Source organism: Globicephala melas, chromosome 20 (genome assembly GCF_963455315.2).
Source record: "Globicephala melas chromosome 20, mGloMel1.2, whole genome shotgun sequence".
Lineage (NCBI taxonomy): Eukaryota > Metazoa > Chordata > Mammalia > Artiodactyla > Delphinidae > Globicephala > Globicephala melas.
The window spans coordinates 29,448,618-29,463,813 of record NC_083333.1 but is presented as its reverse complement, the minus strand read 5'-3'; the positions used below and the strand labels follow the sequence as shown (position 1 = coordinate 29,463,813).

Here is a 15,196-nt window from a genome sequence, read left to right as displayed (position 1 = left end):
TCCGACTTCTGGCCTCTAGACCTGGGAGCGACCAACCACACTGCTATGTTTGAAGCTCCCCAGTCTGTGGCACTTTGCAGCCGCAGGAAATTCACGCATCAAGAGAACAGATTTTTCGGCTGCCGTGGCCTTTCTCTTCAGCCTCCTCAGCCTCTGTTGATGCCAAAGCTACTTTCCGCAGTGACTCACCAGCTCGGGGAGGGGCACATGGGTGCCCTGGAATCGGGCTGGCTGGCAGGAAGGACCTCTCCCCGCTCAGCCTGCGTCAGCCGTCAGGTCACCCCAGACCTTCACAGCTACCAACGCCTGGGCCAGCAGCCCCTTCCTGCCACTGGCTGCCCGCTGGCCTCGGAGCCTCGCCCCCATCTTCCTGGGGCAGGGCCCTTGTGTCCAGCCCACCTGGGACGTCCCAGCTCACACCCGTTGTTCCACTGTCATCCATCAGGGCGCCCTGTTCATTCCCAACAGGGTCCCCATCGGGGCAATGAATTATCTGGTTGGCCTACCTAAGGCGGGTTCATTACCCGTGTTCCCCTCCCTGCCGTCAGAGAAGGGTCTTGGGGTGACGGCTCTCAGGGTCGGGGAGCAACCTGACAGTGGAGGCCCTGGCAGGCACCATGGGACAGCCACATAGCAACTTCTGCTTCAGGAAATCTCTCAACACAGAGAAAAACCACAGCAAACGCTCCGAGGAAGCCACTTCTCAGCCTGGGGCCGCTTCTCGCTCCAGCCATCCACCGGTCCCCCTGGTTCTGGCGACACCGGGGTCATTCCGGGCAGACTTTAACAGTCACCCTAAGACACTGGACTCCCTTCTTTCCTCGATGAAGTTAAAGTTATGGGAACACGAGCACACTTAGACCCATCTGTCCTCCCCCTCTCAGGCCAGCTGTGGGCTCTCTCCACTAAAAGGACAGACGGAACGGGGCTTCGGAACGGGGCCGCGTGTGAGGAGATGCGGGCCAGATAGGGGAAGAATTTCCTGACCCAGGGTGGGGACGCTGGGGGTGGTGGTGACCAGGCTTCCTGAACGGCCGAGGAGGAGGGCCTAGGTGCAGCCCAGCCTGCGGGGAGAGGCGGGGACAGAGGACCTTTCTGGCCTCCCGAGGGTCAAAGGTCCCCTGATAAATGGCAGTGAAGGAGGGCAGGAGGGAGCCCCTGGGAGGGGACTGACTTCGAAACCAAAGCCACAGGCTGCAGCTCCGAGGGCTCAAAGGTTACAGGGCCCTTCAATCCGCAACGCCCCTCTGGGCTGCCCCGGAAGCCCCGGCTCCAGGTTGGAGCACAGCCCCTCCCCCAACAGGAGGGTTCCGCTCCCCCAGCCCCACCCCCACCCCCGACCACAGAGCAAGGATCATCCCGTCCACGAAAAGACTCTGCGAACAAGCTGGCCTGCTCTCAGCCGCCCGCGCCCCTGCTGGCTCTTTCCCACACGACTGAGCTGGGCGCAGAGCAGGACCCCAGAGCCCCCGGGTGCACCCGGTGGTCTCAGCTCCACGGCACCGGGCTGGGCTGCCAGGCTGCTGGTCAGCGTGACGGTCCATCCTGGTGGAGCTGCTGTTCCCTTCTCTGTTCTCAGCGTAGCGGGTGGTGGCTGTTCCCTATCCACCGGGAAGAGGAACCATCCTGCTGACTGCTGCAGGAAATGGTAGAAACACTTAAAAATGCAAAAAAAAACCACCCAAAACAAAACCCTAATACCAGGGGCTGCTGGGCCCAGCTGGAGCCCTCCATTAATCACGCCAGAGGGACAGTTGCAGCTCTCTGCGCTGTGGCCTGAGGGCGGGCGCAGGCGGGTGCTGCCCAGGCCCATATGAGCTCTGGCCTAATTACAGGGGACGGTGACCCTAGAGAGCAGAGTTCAGGCCCCGGTCAGAGCAGCAGCCAGGAGTCCAGCTGCTCCCCAGGCCTCCCGAGGAATGGAGCGGGTCACAGCGCGTGACCCCAAACTAGCCAAGCTCCGCTGGGCGAGAGGACGGAGCCTCCGTGACCGCAAAGCCCTGCAGGCACGAAGGCCGACTCGAGGGTCCAGGAGGGCTTGGTCTCTACCCTCAAGGACACAGGGGTAGAGGGGCCTTGCAGAGAAGGAAGAGTCCAGAAACTTGACAGGAGGAAGTGGGCTTGTTGTGTGACACAGGCCACGGCTGGACCTTGAGGACATTCTGGAAGGGGCTCCCAGGGGCTGCCCAGCTGTTCCAAAGAGCCCTGGTGGGGCCTGAGTGAGGCCACCTCCGGGACTCCTCTCGAGGCCTTACCGGGCTCTCACCAGGAACGGCCAGATCCTGGCCGACTCCACACAGCCACCTGGAACTCGGGGAGAACCCTGGAAACCGAAAGCAAGCCAGGCAAGGCCTCTAGGCCCGGCTGCACCACCAGGCAGAGGATCGGAGACGGGGCACCCTCACGCTCGGGGGATACAGACGGGGAGGCCAAGGCCCGCGGAGACCATCGGTCAAAGTCACGCCGTTAAGCCCGTCCAAGCCTGGTCTCCCGACTCACACCCAGACACTCTGCTGCCCCCCAAGGAGGGCTGATGCAGAGGGCAAATGGGGCCCCCCCAAGACTGTTCCGTGTCCTAACCCCCAGAAGCCGTGCACGTGACCTTATTTGGAAATAGGGTCTTTAAAGATATAATTAAGAGCCTTGAGATTAGATTACCCTGGATTTAGGATGGATCCAAAATCTGAGAGTGAGTGTCCTCATAAGAGCAGAGACAGGGCTTCCCTGGTGGCGCAGTGGTTAAGAATCCGCCTGCCAATGCAAGGGACACGGGTTTGAGCCCTGGTCCGGGAAGATCTCACATGACGCGGAGCAACTAAGCCCGTGCACCACAACTACTGAGCCCACGTGCCACAACTACTGAAGCCTGCATGCCTAGAGCCCGTGCTCCGCAACAAGAGAAGCCACCACAATGGGAAGCCCGCACACAAGAGTAGCCCGCGCTCGCCGCAACTAGAGAAAGCCCACGCGCAGCAACGAAGACCCAATGCAGCCAAAAATAAGTCAATAAATAAATTTATTTTTTAAAAAAAGGCAGAGAGAGAGACACGGAGGCACAGGGAGCAGAGACTGGGGGGGATGTGTCTACTAGTCAAGGGCACCACGGTTCGCCAGCCCCTCCAGGAGCTGGGGGGAGAGGCTGGGCAGGAGGAACCAGCCCCACTCACACCTTGAATTTGGACTTTCTGGACTCAGAACTGTGCTTTAAGCCCCCAGCCTGTGGTCTTTGCTGCGGCCACAGGACACTCACATGCTCCTTCGGACTCCCAGCCCCTCACCCATCTCTGCCCCCCGCCTCTGAACTGGCCACACAGCTGTTCTGTTTTTCTGTTGCACCTTCCAGGGGCCACCCAGCCGCGGCTTCCAGGCAGCGACCCACTTATTCTTTTCTCTTTACGTTTGTTCTTTGAGCCTCTGAGTGTTCACCTGCCCCCCATAGGTTTAGGCAAAAACCTCCCGAAAGTCAGAACAGACCTGTCTTCTGGGCAGGGTGGGCACTGTGCCCCGACCATTCTCGGAGGGTGACCAGCCTTAATTATGACCCTGTAAGGCGGCCTCTGGTCCACCCACACTTTCTTCCCAAGAGGGGAAGGGCCTCTGGGGCAGGCAGTGTGGGAGCCTTCCGCCACCGGCCTGCGCAGCTGCGGGTGGACAGGTGAACTACCCACACCCCGCAGAGCCACAGCCCCAAACTGACCACCTCTCAGTTCTGCTTCTGGCCTGAGGGAGAGGGAAAAGATGAGAGCTGCATACAGCAAACTCCAAACCCGCTGTGCCACAGAGTGCTCCGAGAGGCCCACCCCCGCCCCTACCACCCAGTACCACCAACTCAGCCCCATAACCTCTGACCTGGCTGCCAGCCACGCGGGGCCCAAGCTGCCAATCACCACCTCCCCAGTTCCCACCCTGCAAAGCCCCCGGACAGCCAGGCCCTTCCGGCCACCAGCTGCAGGGGCCATGGGGCAGAGAGGGCTAAGCCGCGCCTCATACACACACCAGGAAACTGCCCGGGTCCCCTACGTCACCAGGGACACAACCAACCCCCCAGCCTGAAAGCTCCTGGGTGGGGGAGGTCCGGAGCAGCAGAGAGAAAGCGCCTTCAGGAAACAGGGCTGCAGGTGGGAGTAATTCTTTTCTTAACAAAAAATGGAGAATTTCAGCCAAGTTGTCCTCAGCAGAACTGCTAGGTGGAGGAGGGTCTGGGGGGGGGGGCGGTGCGCGGGGGGCTCTGCAGACAGCCCAGAGCTGGGGGCTGCTAGACGATGCAGAGTTCTCACGAGTACCGTCTACGCCCCACCCGAGCCAGGCAGCTGACCCCTCCGGCCTCAGCATCCTGGTCTCTTCCAGCTGGGACACCGAATGACCCCATGAGGGCCATTTTGGGGTCTGCCACCAGCTCCAAGTTTCTCTCATCGCTCCTGCGACACAGGCCCAGCAATTCCAAACACTCAGCAGAGCTGGAGGGGCCCGGCCAGCCCACCTCCCATCTGGGCCGAGGTCGAGGACCAAGGCTCTGGCCACATTCCTCTGCAGCCGAACATGCAGCTGCCGGTGGTGCCTGCAGAGGTGGTCCCACAGCCTGCGCGCTTGGGCAAAAGCTTCACTCCACCCAGCACCCCAACCCAGAGCTGGAAAGAGCCAGTGGGACCCAGGGGTCCTGGCTCGGCCGCCATCAGCCAGGGGACTAGTCACTTTGAGTCTCTCAAACTGGGCTGGGAGATCGGGTTGGGTGAATTGTTTTTCTTTTTGACAATGAACTTTAAAAACTAATATCTATTGCTCTTTTCCTGACTCTAAAAGCAATACAGAAAATGTATGTGCAACGCAGGAAATCTGCAAAACACGGAGAAACGAGGGGAAAAACGTACATAAACCCATGACCCAGATAACCACTATCAATAGTTTGGCAAACGTCCTTCCAATCTTTTCACTGAGGGTATATATCAATATTTTGAAAGCAGGCTCGTGGAGACACGGCTCCAGGCTTTTCTCCTGCAGCATCCCGCAGCCCACATCTCTATACATTCTTGCACTCGTTATCCAAATTCCTTTGTGGTTCTAAAGTTCTGGTTCCAGATCATTCTCAGCTCCAACTGATGATGAGAATCATTCCTGGAGCTTGTTAAAAAATAGACCGGGGCTTCCCTGGTGGCGCAGTGGTTGAGAGTCCGCCTGCCGATGCAGGGGACGCGGGTTCATGCCCCGGTCCCGGAAGATCCCACGTGCCGCGGAGCGGCTGGGCCCGGGAGCCATGGCCGCTGAGCCTATGCGTCCGGAGCCTGTGCTCCGCAACGGAAGAGGCCACAACAGTGAGAAGCCTGCGTACCACAAAAAAAAAAAATAATAAAAAATAAAAAATAGACTGTCCCCGCCTCCTGGAGGTTCTGTCAGGAAGGATGGGTGGGCCTGGCACCCCAGGGTATGTCTGGGGGGCAGGTGGGTGAGGACCTCTGCCCTCCCGTGGGCTCACAAGCCTTCTCTCCATCACCCTCCTGAGAATCCTACAAGAAGGAAACCCTAAGCACCCCAGGCCAGCAGCTCTGCCCGCCCCACCTTCCCCCAAGGCACCCAAGGTCCAGCCTCGGTTGCCACATTCAGCCCCTGGGTCGTTCAGAGACCAAAGGATGTATACTGGGCTCTGCTGGGGCAAAGGCCCGTGTGACGAGGGGGCATGTCAGTCACAAGGCCCCCAAACCTGCCCAAGGCCCGCAGTACGTGCACCTTAGAGAAGGTCAAAGCCACCCAGGGCCTCCAGGCTAACTCACCTGCCCCAGGAAGCAGGCAGGAGAGAGGCCCAGCGCTAGCGTCCAGGGCCCCAGCCAGCCTCCAGCCAGCCTCCCCCTCCTCCCTAGAATGGCCATCACATTCCTCCCAATAGGCTCTCACCCGCCTGAGGGCAGGGGCCAGGTAGCCCAGGTCGGCCCCTGCCGCACACTGAATGTGCTCTCGGCTGCCCCTCGAGGTGATGATGTTAGGGGTTGGGGGCCTTGGGGGTGATAGGTCACGGGGGTGGAGCCCTCGTCATGGGATTAGCACTCTTATAAAAGAGACCCCTGAGAGTTCTCTCTCCCCTTCCGACCTGTGCAGACACGGTGAGAAGATGCCATCTATGAAATGAATCTGCCGGAGTCTTGATCTCGGATGTCCAGCCTCCAGAACTGAGAGAAGTACACGTGTGCTGTGTCAGCCGCCCAGTCCGTGGTCTTTTTGTTACAGACGAAGACAGTTCCACTTTCCACTAGGGCCTTGGGCCCTGCCTGGAATGTCCTATGAGTCTCTAAAAAGTGTTTGTTGCCTTGAATCTTCAATAGTCAATGTTTACTGCGTGCTCACCACATACCCGACACCACCCTAAGGGCTTTTGTTACATTAGCTCGTTCACTTCCCATCATCTCCAGGAGACGGAGAGATTTCACTCTCATCCCCATTTTAGAGATGGGAAACCGAGGCACAGAGAGCCTAACGACCAGCCCAACATCACAGCGTGGGCAAGGGTGAAGCCGAACTGAGCCAGCATGCTGAACCGTCCCACCGCACTGCCTCCAAACCCCACCCCGCCCCCTAAAAGCCAGGCTCTAAAATCGTACAGCGCCTGCTACACACCAGCACTGCACCTGTACCGTGCTGAGCCCCAGACACACACCTGCAAGATGGGCCCTGGGCTTCCCACGTCACAAACGTGGTCATGGAGCTGGAAAGCAACGAGGCAGGGATGGGAGCAGAGGGAACCCCTGCCAGACCCCAGGCTCTGGACAAACAGCTGTCGCCACCCACCACTGCCAGGAAGACTGAGATTTCCATCCCGGCCAGGCAGGGTCAGCCCTGTGAGGTGGCAGAGGCAAGGGCCGGGGGCAGGTGCACTGGGGTCTGCCTTCCAGCGTGGCCTCAGGCCAGCCATGACCTGCATGACCTGTCCACCTTGCTGAGCTCCAGGAGGACCAAGAGCCCTTGATACAAGGCGCCCAGCCCGGGGCCTGGCATGTAGTAGGTGCTCAATAAGGAGACAGTTACGAAGAGCAAGAACCAGCACAGTCAAAGGAAGTACCTGTGAGAGAAGGGGGAACAGCTGGAAGGGCTGGGACTTGGGTCAGAGATAAAAAATTCAGGAGGGAGGCCAGAACCCACCAGCTGGCTCCAGGGCAGCTGTTCGCAGGAGCCTGGCTCCATCTTCTAAATATTAGGAGAGATGTAAATATTTGAGCGCCACTCTCCTCCACTGCCCCCCACCCCGCCAAGCCCAGCCTCACTGGAGCTGCAGCCAGGGCAGGGGCAAGATTTCCGCGCTCACCAGTGTCCCCACCCCTCCCCCAGCTGCCCTCAAACTCCTCCTCCAGGGCCAGGAGCCGGGGTGGGGACAGCTACCAGGGAGGGAGGGGACACAACCCCACCTCTCCCCTCTCCTCTGCACTGCACCTGCAAAGGTATGAATGGGGCCTTCCCATTCTCACCCCCAAGGGGCCCCAGGGTTTCTTTTGTAGTTTAGCAGAAAAGCACAGCAGCCCTTTCTGAGGTCTTCTGATGGAGGCCTGGGGAGTAAAGTTCGCCACTCCAGACCCACTCCACCCTCGCTACAGGAATACATCACGGGCCCCTCTCCCACCCGGATTAAGCACCACCCAAGTCCCTCCCAGCTCTCTGACCAGGAGGAAAGATGGAGTCTGGAGCCTCTTCATGCCCCAACCTATGCTTGAAAGCACAGGCCCCTCCCACCACCTCCCACCTCGGTGCCAAGGGCACCTGTGCCAGGTGTGGGCATAACAGTGTCTTCCAAACAAACTACGAGTTGACAGAAATTGCAACGGGAGCCAGCCAGCACCATCTGCCTGGAGACCTTACCTAGTAAACTCCTACCCAGCACTCTGCTTGGGTGTCCCTTCCTCCAGGAAGCCTTCCGGAACCTACCCCTCTCCTGGGCTCATGCCTGAACCCCCAGAACGTAGAACAGAGCTAGCACTTAGCTGGCGCCCACAAATAGCTGTTAAATAAACAAACGAATGAGCTGTCTCTCCCACCCTGGCCATCCTCCTCCTGGCCCACCAGAGACAGAGGGATTCCAGCACTTACTTCATTTTGAACTGAAAGGAAAAACCCAAACCCAGCTACTCCACAGAGCACTCCTCCCCTGATTTGTGATGGGGGACAGGAGGCAGGGGACAGCGGAGAAGGCCACCCCTCCGGGCCTGGGATGGAGCCAGGAAAACTGGTATGCTTTCACTGTAGATAATATCAGTCTCCAGGGGCTCAGGGCAGAGGCCTGGCCTACCCCTCACAGGGAAACTGCCCACCCACGTGGAAAGGAGGGCCAGAGAGACAGCCCTGCCCAAGGTCGGCTTTCTGCACCCAGGGAGGGGCCAGCAGGGTCCAGGCTGAGATCCTGCCTAGGAGAGTCTGCAGAGCCAGAGACTGCTGGCCACTGATGGGCAGAACCAGAAACATCTCCATCTCACAGGAGACGGGGGAGGGGGCACGGTGAGGCAGCCCGAATCTAGGCCCACTCTGCCCCACTCTGCCTAGGACACCATGCCCCCTTCCTGCCCAAAAGTTCCATCAGTTAACGTCCCGCAGAGAGGGGGCCGTCTGTGTTCCAGTGGCTTCCTTCCCCACTCCCAGGGGGACCCTCAGCCACAGCACTTCCCACAAGGAGGTGCCCGGGATCCCCAGGCCGCCCCAGCGGCCAGCAGAGCCATAAGCCGGCGCTCCTCGTAAGGCAGGGGAAGGCTGCGGGTTGGAGGGTAGAAAGCCAGACAGAACTATCAAAAATGACCGGTCACTGGCTGCAAAAAGCTCAGAGTTCCAATCTCTCCTTGTTTGAGAGGGAAAAACCAGACCCAGGAACTCCCAGCTCAGTCTTATAAAGGCTCAGGAGGCAAGGCAAACCCGACTCCCTACCCCGGCCCATGCCCCGCAAGACCCTCCTGAGGCCCTGGAGGTACCCTTGCCCCCCATCTGTACCCAGGGAACACCCATCGAACCCCCAACCAGATGGTCCCTTGGAGGCTGTAGCCAGAGGACAAGTGGAATGGACAGGAGGTGGGGGCGGGGGTTACCTCTCCTGCCTCCCCTCCCCCATGCCACCTGGCCCTCCCAGGGTTTGAAGGCAGAGGCTCCCGCTCTTGGGGACAGGGACACAGGAAGCTCTAAGCCGTGTGTGGGGAGGGCACACTAATGTGTTCAAGGCCAGGCCCCTTGCAAAATCTCTGGATTTTGCAACTTGGGGCAGACATGGGCTTCCCCAGCTGGCCCAGAGACCCTGGCGGGCAGAGAAGGCTGGAGACTACGGGGGCTCAGCATCCCGGGAGGGGCCGTCAGAGACTCAGGAACATGAGACAGAGCGTCAACAGAGAAGAACACCAAACACAAAGATGACAGAGGCAGGTTGGAGCCTTATTCCCAGGGGCTGCCCCGCCTCCCCTGCAGCCCCTGCTCTGTCCTATGGGGGGGGCTCGCTGTGTATATTCCAAGGCCACCATCCTCTTGACCCTTCGCCTAAATTTCTGGGCATTGGCAGCACTTTAAAAAATGACAACAAACTTGAAGCTTCTAGACCGTCTCCTGGTCCAGGCTGAACGGAGCCCTCCGGGCTCTGTCCAGACCAAATTAAACAGCCGGAGCCCAGAAATGCCCCAAGCGCCGGGGGTGTCTAGGGGCCAAGCGCTGGGTCTGTTTGGCCAGAGAGATGACAAGTCCTCAGTCCTCTGGAACCATGTGCCAGAGAGTTCCATCCTGTTTGGTCTCATAACAACTCAGCCTCCAAATTTGGGAAAAACCGAGAGAACTTTGGAAAGATAGCCACTGTTTGACCGTTTTTCCTCAGTGGCTTTGTCAAGAAAAAGCAAAGGAACTGGTCTCCTGGCTGGGTTTCTGGGATGAACCAAAAAACTGACATCCCCGAAGGCCTTCATCTCTGATAAACCTGTAGCCCGGCACCCCTTACTCCCTACCCCAGCCCACCCTTCTTACACACACCACCAGGTCTACAGCACCATGCACCCCCTGTTCCTGCCCATCGGGAGCGCCTGGCCTGGCAGGAAGGTGGGACTCCTGGGTTTGGGGGCCACCATGGGTCCCTGAGCCTGGCCCCCGGATCCTTGCTGCTGGCCCCGTGGTCCTGTCTGTACCCCAAGGAGACTCTTCTGATAGCAGCCAGCCCACCCCCAGCACAACGAGTGAGGGACATTCAGCTGGGAAATGGGGGGGCGGGGGGTGTGCAATAGTAGTGATGGCTGAGCTGAACCGTGGTAGGGGGCTTGATCTCGGAATGTGACAACACCCCTGAACTGTGAACATTCAAGGAAAAAGAGAAGGGGAGGCCCCATTCTGCTCAGCCAGTGCCAGGATGAGGGCCGCAGCACCCCTGAGGGGCATGCCAAGGCCACAGTCACCGAGCTGCGAAGTCCCCGGCCCCTGCAGGGCAAGCATGCCACCTGCACGTTAGTACTTCCTTGGCAACGTCCCATCACGAATGAGCTGCCAGGCCACTGCTTCCACGAGCAGGACAGCCTCGCCCAGACACGTGGCCTGAGCAAGTACCCACCATGTGCTGGGCACAGTGCTGGCCGTGGCTGCCACTGAGCCTGGGGGCTCACACTCTGGTGGGCTCGTTCCTCCAGGCACAGAAGCCCTAGCCCGTGCCCAGGCACCCTGCCCCCGGCCCTCAGCCTCAGCGGGTGCAGGGGTGCAGACCTAACCAGCCCCCGGGGCGAGCTCGAGTCACAAAGCTCTGGCCTCTGAGCGCTGGCTCTCCCCACCGGCCCCAGATGGGATCATCCTCCTAGCTCCTGGTCTGCAACACAACCAGCTCGCAGTTACAACTCCCTTTCAGGAAGGCTGGCAGCCAGCAGAGCCACGGGCAGGCAGCCACACCCCACTGTCTTCAAAGTCGGATCGTCCAGCGTACGCCTGTGTCGCTGTCTGTAGGACGGGCCATTGGTCCACCCATCTGGGACGCTCTGGGGTGGGGGGATGCAGAGGAGACTGGAATGACCTCCCCAGTGAAGGAACCCTGCAGCCCACCTGACCCAAGCCTCCAAGCTCTGACAGTGAAAGAGCGTGATGGGATGTCCACTGGGCCGGGGCCAGGGCTCCCACGCTGGCCGGCAGCCCAAGTATCTGCTGGACTCAGGGGGACCCCCCGGCAGGCTCCGAATCTGCTGTGCTGACCATGCTACACAGTCTCACTCACCGCCCCATCACCACTCAGGGAGACCCTTGCCGGTGGCCTCTGAACCCCTCCCTTCCGTCACCCAGATTCCTGCATTTAGGCGTCCACGCCCACCCGTTTCTTGCAAATACCTGACCCCCCACCTCAAGCTCTGCTCCTGCGAGCAGGCACCAGGCTCAGGCTGTCGGCTGTCTCCCCAAGACGACCCGCGGGCAGCGGTGTTTATGACCCCACTCAACAGAAGGGGAAATTGAGGCTCAGGGGCCAAGACACCCTCCACCACCCAGCTGTCCAATGGCAGAGCGAGCCTGCCCTCCTAAGCATTACACCGCGCGGGGCTCCCAGCTGCCCTACCCATCACTTCCCCAAAGGCCCTCTCCCTTTGGAGGCAAACTCTGCCCACTTGTCTCTTTCAAACCGTCCTACGTGGACTTCCCTGGCGGTCCAGCAGTTGAGACTCCGCGCTTCCACTGCCGAGGGCCCAGGTTTGAACCCTGGTTGGGAACTAAGATTCCACAAGCCACGTGGCACAACCAAAAAAACCAAAACAACAAAATACCTTCCTAGAGATCCATGTCCTCCAGGAAGCCTTTCCAGACTGACGCCCCACAGCACGGGGTGTCCTCCCTGCTGGACCCACCTGCCTGGCCCACGTCTGACCCTCAGCCCAGCCGATGACGGGGACGCTTCTGCCACCTGGCACGTGTGTGTCCGCCCTCTGCCTCACAATCAGGACGGTGGGTGAGCCTAGTCCCGGGCCCGGGACACGAGAGCAGCAGGCCAGCGAAGCCGGTGGTGGTCAGAGCCGTCAGAGAGCCGTCCCCCCGTAGCTGAAAAGCGGGACTCATCCCCCAAGAGTCCAGCAGAATGCCAGCAAGGCCGGCTCCTCCGGTCCACCAAGTAACCTCACGCCGCCATGGATCCTGTCTCCTGCCACCAGATGAGAACTGCGGGAGGCTGAATTCTCAAGAGGTCTCGAGTCTTGCTGAAAAGCAGGACTCATCCCTCAAGAGGCCAACTGGCATTAATTAGGGGCAGATCTGCACCTGTCACAAAGCTAGGCCTTGTCCTCCTGGGAGGAAACGGGCCCCCGAATCCAGCCATCGAGGGAGCCCTTGTCCAGGAGGTGTCTGGGCTCCCAGACAAGCAGGTGCATCTGCATGGTCTCGTCTCCCCAGGAGACCCTCTCCCTGCTCTCTGCCCATTCTCACGCTCTGGGGCCTAGGGCCTGCTTGGGCTCCAGGATCTGGCTGGCAGGATCCTCGAGAAGACGTTAGAGGGTTCAGAAGGGCAGACATGTCCTCTAGGCGGGAGAACAAGGCTCTGGGTCCGGAGCTCCTGGGTCCTGGGCCAGACTGTGTTTCAACCAACATCAAGGACTTTTAGGATTCTTTCTCCGTGTGCAAATCTGGTTACAGCAAACACTGCTAGGGAAAGTAGGCCAACAGCTAGCACTTGGAAGGGCTTTTGTTACACAAAGACCAGGGTTGTAATAGCGTTTGCGATAGCAGAGTTGGCCTGAGTTCACTAGAGAACACGCCGTTCCACTGCTCTGTGCCTGGCAGCCAGATAGGGGACTACGTCACCGCTCGGGCCACCCCATCACCCAGGGAGTGACGGGCGCGGAAGCCACCTGAGGCCCATCTTCAAACAGGGGGAAGCGGAAAAGGAGACTCTCTAAAAAAAAATCGCATCAGCAAAACACAAAATACTTTTCTTGCCCCTAATATGAGGGTCTCCACGGAGCCCTGAGATCCTCCTTAGGGCGAGAGCAAAGACCAGTGTGGGAGGTTTGCATCCATGGAGGACACTGCCACCCTCTCAGTCCCCCGGGAGACCTGAATCCACAGACGTGTCCAAAATAGAAGACAGGCTGAATCCCCGCGCCACCTCGGTGATGGGATGAAGCTTAAAGATCTCGCCCTCAATTCTCCAGGGTGGGGAAGGGGATGGGCAGGAATAACGGGACGAAAAGAGAAGAGCGTTCCTCAGGGAAGGGGGTGGATGTGCCCGGGATGTGGGGCATCAGCAGAATTTAACGGTGGGCGCCCGCTCCATCCCCCCCACATGCATATCCACCCGGGGCAGCTATCTGTCTGCCCTGCAGGGCACGCTGCTCCAGCCTGGATACTGCCGTCGCCCCAAACCTCCAGGAAACACCCCATCAGAGCCCGTCGACCCCCGCTGCAGGATTCCAGTCTGCTCAGACGTACTGTCATCCCCAGCAACGCCGTGGCTCAGAACTCGCCCGGCTTTGGTGGTGGCCCCTGGGGCCTCCATCCTTCGGCCATCGACACGTGCTTCGAGACGGGGCCAAGTCCGCCAGCCTCAGGAACTATCGGGACTTTGACCCTACCTCGCGGAAACTGAGACGCGGAGTGGGCAGCCCGGGCCGAGGCCCCCCACTGGCCCCAGAGAAACAGACCAGCACTTTGGCTCCGAACTCGACCACTCCGGCTGCCTCCCCAGGACGGTCCGGGCTCCCGGGGGATGGGCACACCTGGGCCTCCGTGGCCTCACCGTCCGACTGTGGCAAGCTGGCCCCTCTTTATGTCCCAGTCCTAACGGACCAGCTCATTCCGGCCTCCCCCGCTTCTGTCGCTGCCTGAACGCGCTCCTCCTTCTGCTGCAGTCAGACTGTGTCTCCTCCACACGACCTTCCTCTGCCCTGGCTCTGCCAGCCTGTATCATCCACTGCTGCTCTGGGTCAGACACTCTCCTCCTTTCCTGATCGCTCCTTCCCACGTCTCTCTGTTTGAGGCTATCAGCCCCAAAACCCAACTCCACTCCAAGTTCCTGGGGCTCTTAGGGAGGCCGCCTTTCTGGTCCCTAAGCTGGCCGTGCGGAGCCCCCCCACACACACACACACGCGCATGCCCAGGTACACTGGGGGGCTCTAACTCTCCTGTCTTCAGAGCACAACGGCTCTCCAGGGCACACAACGGAGAGGCTGACACACAGGGAACCGGGGGGGTCCGAGGCCGCGCTCCCTAAGAGTGAGAAACCTCCCCCTGAAGGCACAGGGTTGCCAACTGCTGCACCAGGACAGTCTCAATGAGGCCATTGTCTCCAACTAAATGACAGCCTGGAGAAGCCGCCTGGGAAGCAGCCGCAGAGGCCACCAGCGTCTCCAGATGGGGCACTTCGGGGCGAGGATGGAGTCGCACGCGGGGCCGGGAGGGAGGGGCACTAACTACCTACGTGGCACGAACTGTGACAGACCACACAACCCCCAAACCTCCTCCTGCCGATCCTGCTTCAGGGCTCCCATCTCATCCCCTGAAACCCCAGAAAGCTCCGCTTCCAGGTCAGGGACCGCAGGCCAGCCTAACTCCCACAGGCCACAGGAGAAAAGCACACACAGCGCGGAACCTGAAGGCGGCAGCAGTCTCCAGATGGGCCAGTTCTCCCGCTCGGACACTCAGGAGATGAAAGGCCCCTGAGGAGCTGCGGGAGGGCTGCTGGGGGCAAGCAGAAGGCGAAACAGAAGGAAGGAGACTCGGGGAACATGCTGGGTATGAGCATGCGTCCCAAGAGGTCCCGATGTTCGGGTACAAGCCATCACAGCTCTGCAGACCCACACTCCCCTTGTTCAGTGCCCAGTGTCAGAGTCGGAAAAGTGCTCCAACCACAGAGCCAGCCCCCAGCAGACCATCCCTCGCACAGGGCAAGCCGGCCACTTGACCCCACCCCCTCCTGTCTCTCCACCCCCTGCTAAGCCAGTCCAGGCCCAGCCCAGAATCACCGCCTCTGGGGCTCTGCTGGGGGCGCAGCCAAGCTCTGGTCCCGGAGAAGTGCCCCGCGCAGATGGGGCTGACCTCCGGTGGGCCACGTGCATGGCTGGGCTCTGGACCGCCAGAAGATCCCAGTCTTGATTCTGCCCTTGGGGGAGGGGCACCTCCCCGCAAGGCCTGGCACCTGGACGTCTGTTAACTCCTTTCGACCCAGCCTTCCCAAGGCCAGGTCCACCAGAGGGCTCTGCCCAAGGCTGCCTGGGAGCCCCTCCGAGGGGCGGGGGCTCCAGATCCCAGCAGA

The 15,196-nt window shown here is 60.1% G+C and overlaps 1 protein-coding gene across 3 annotated transcripts in view; it reads right to left on the bottom strand.

Moving 5' to 3' along the window:
- Positions 1-15,196, bottom strand: part of SEPTIN9 (septin 9) — a 165,151-nt gene that overhangs the window by 88,404 nt on the left and 61,551 nt on the right. The window lies entirely within an intron of this gene.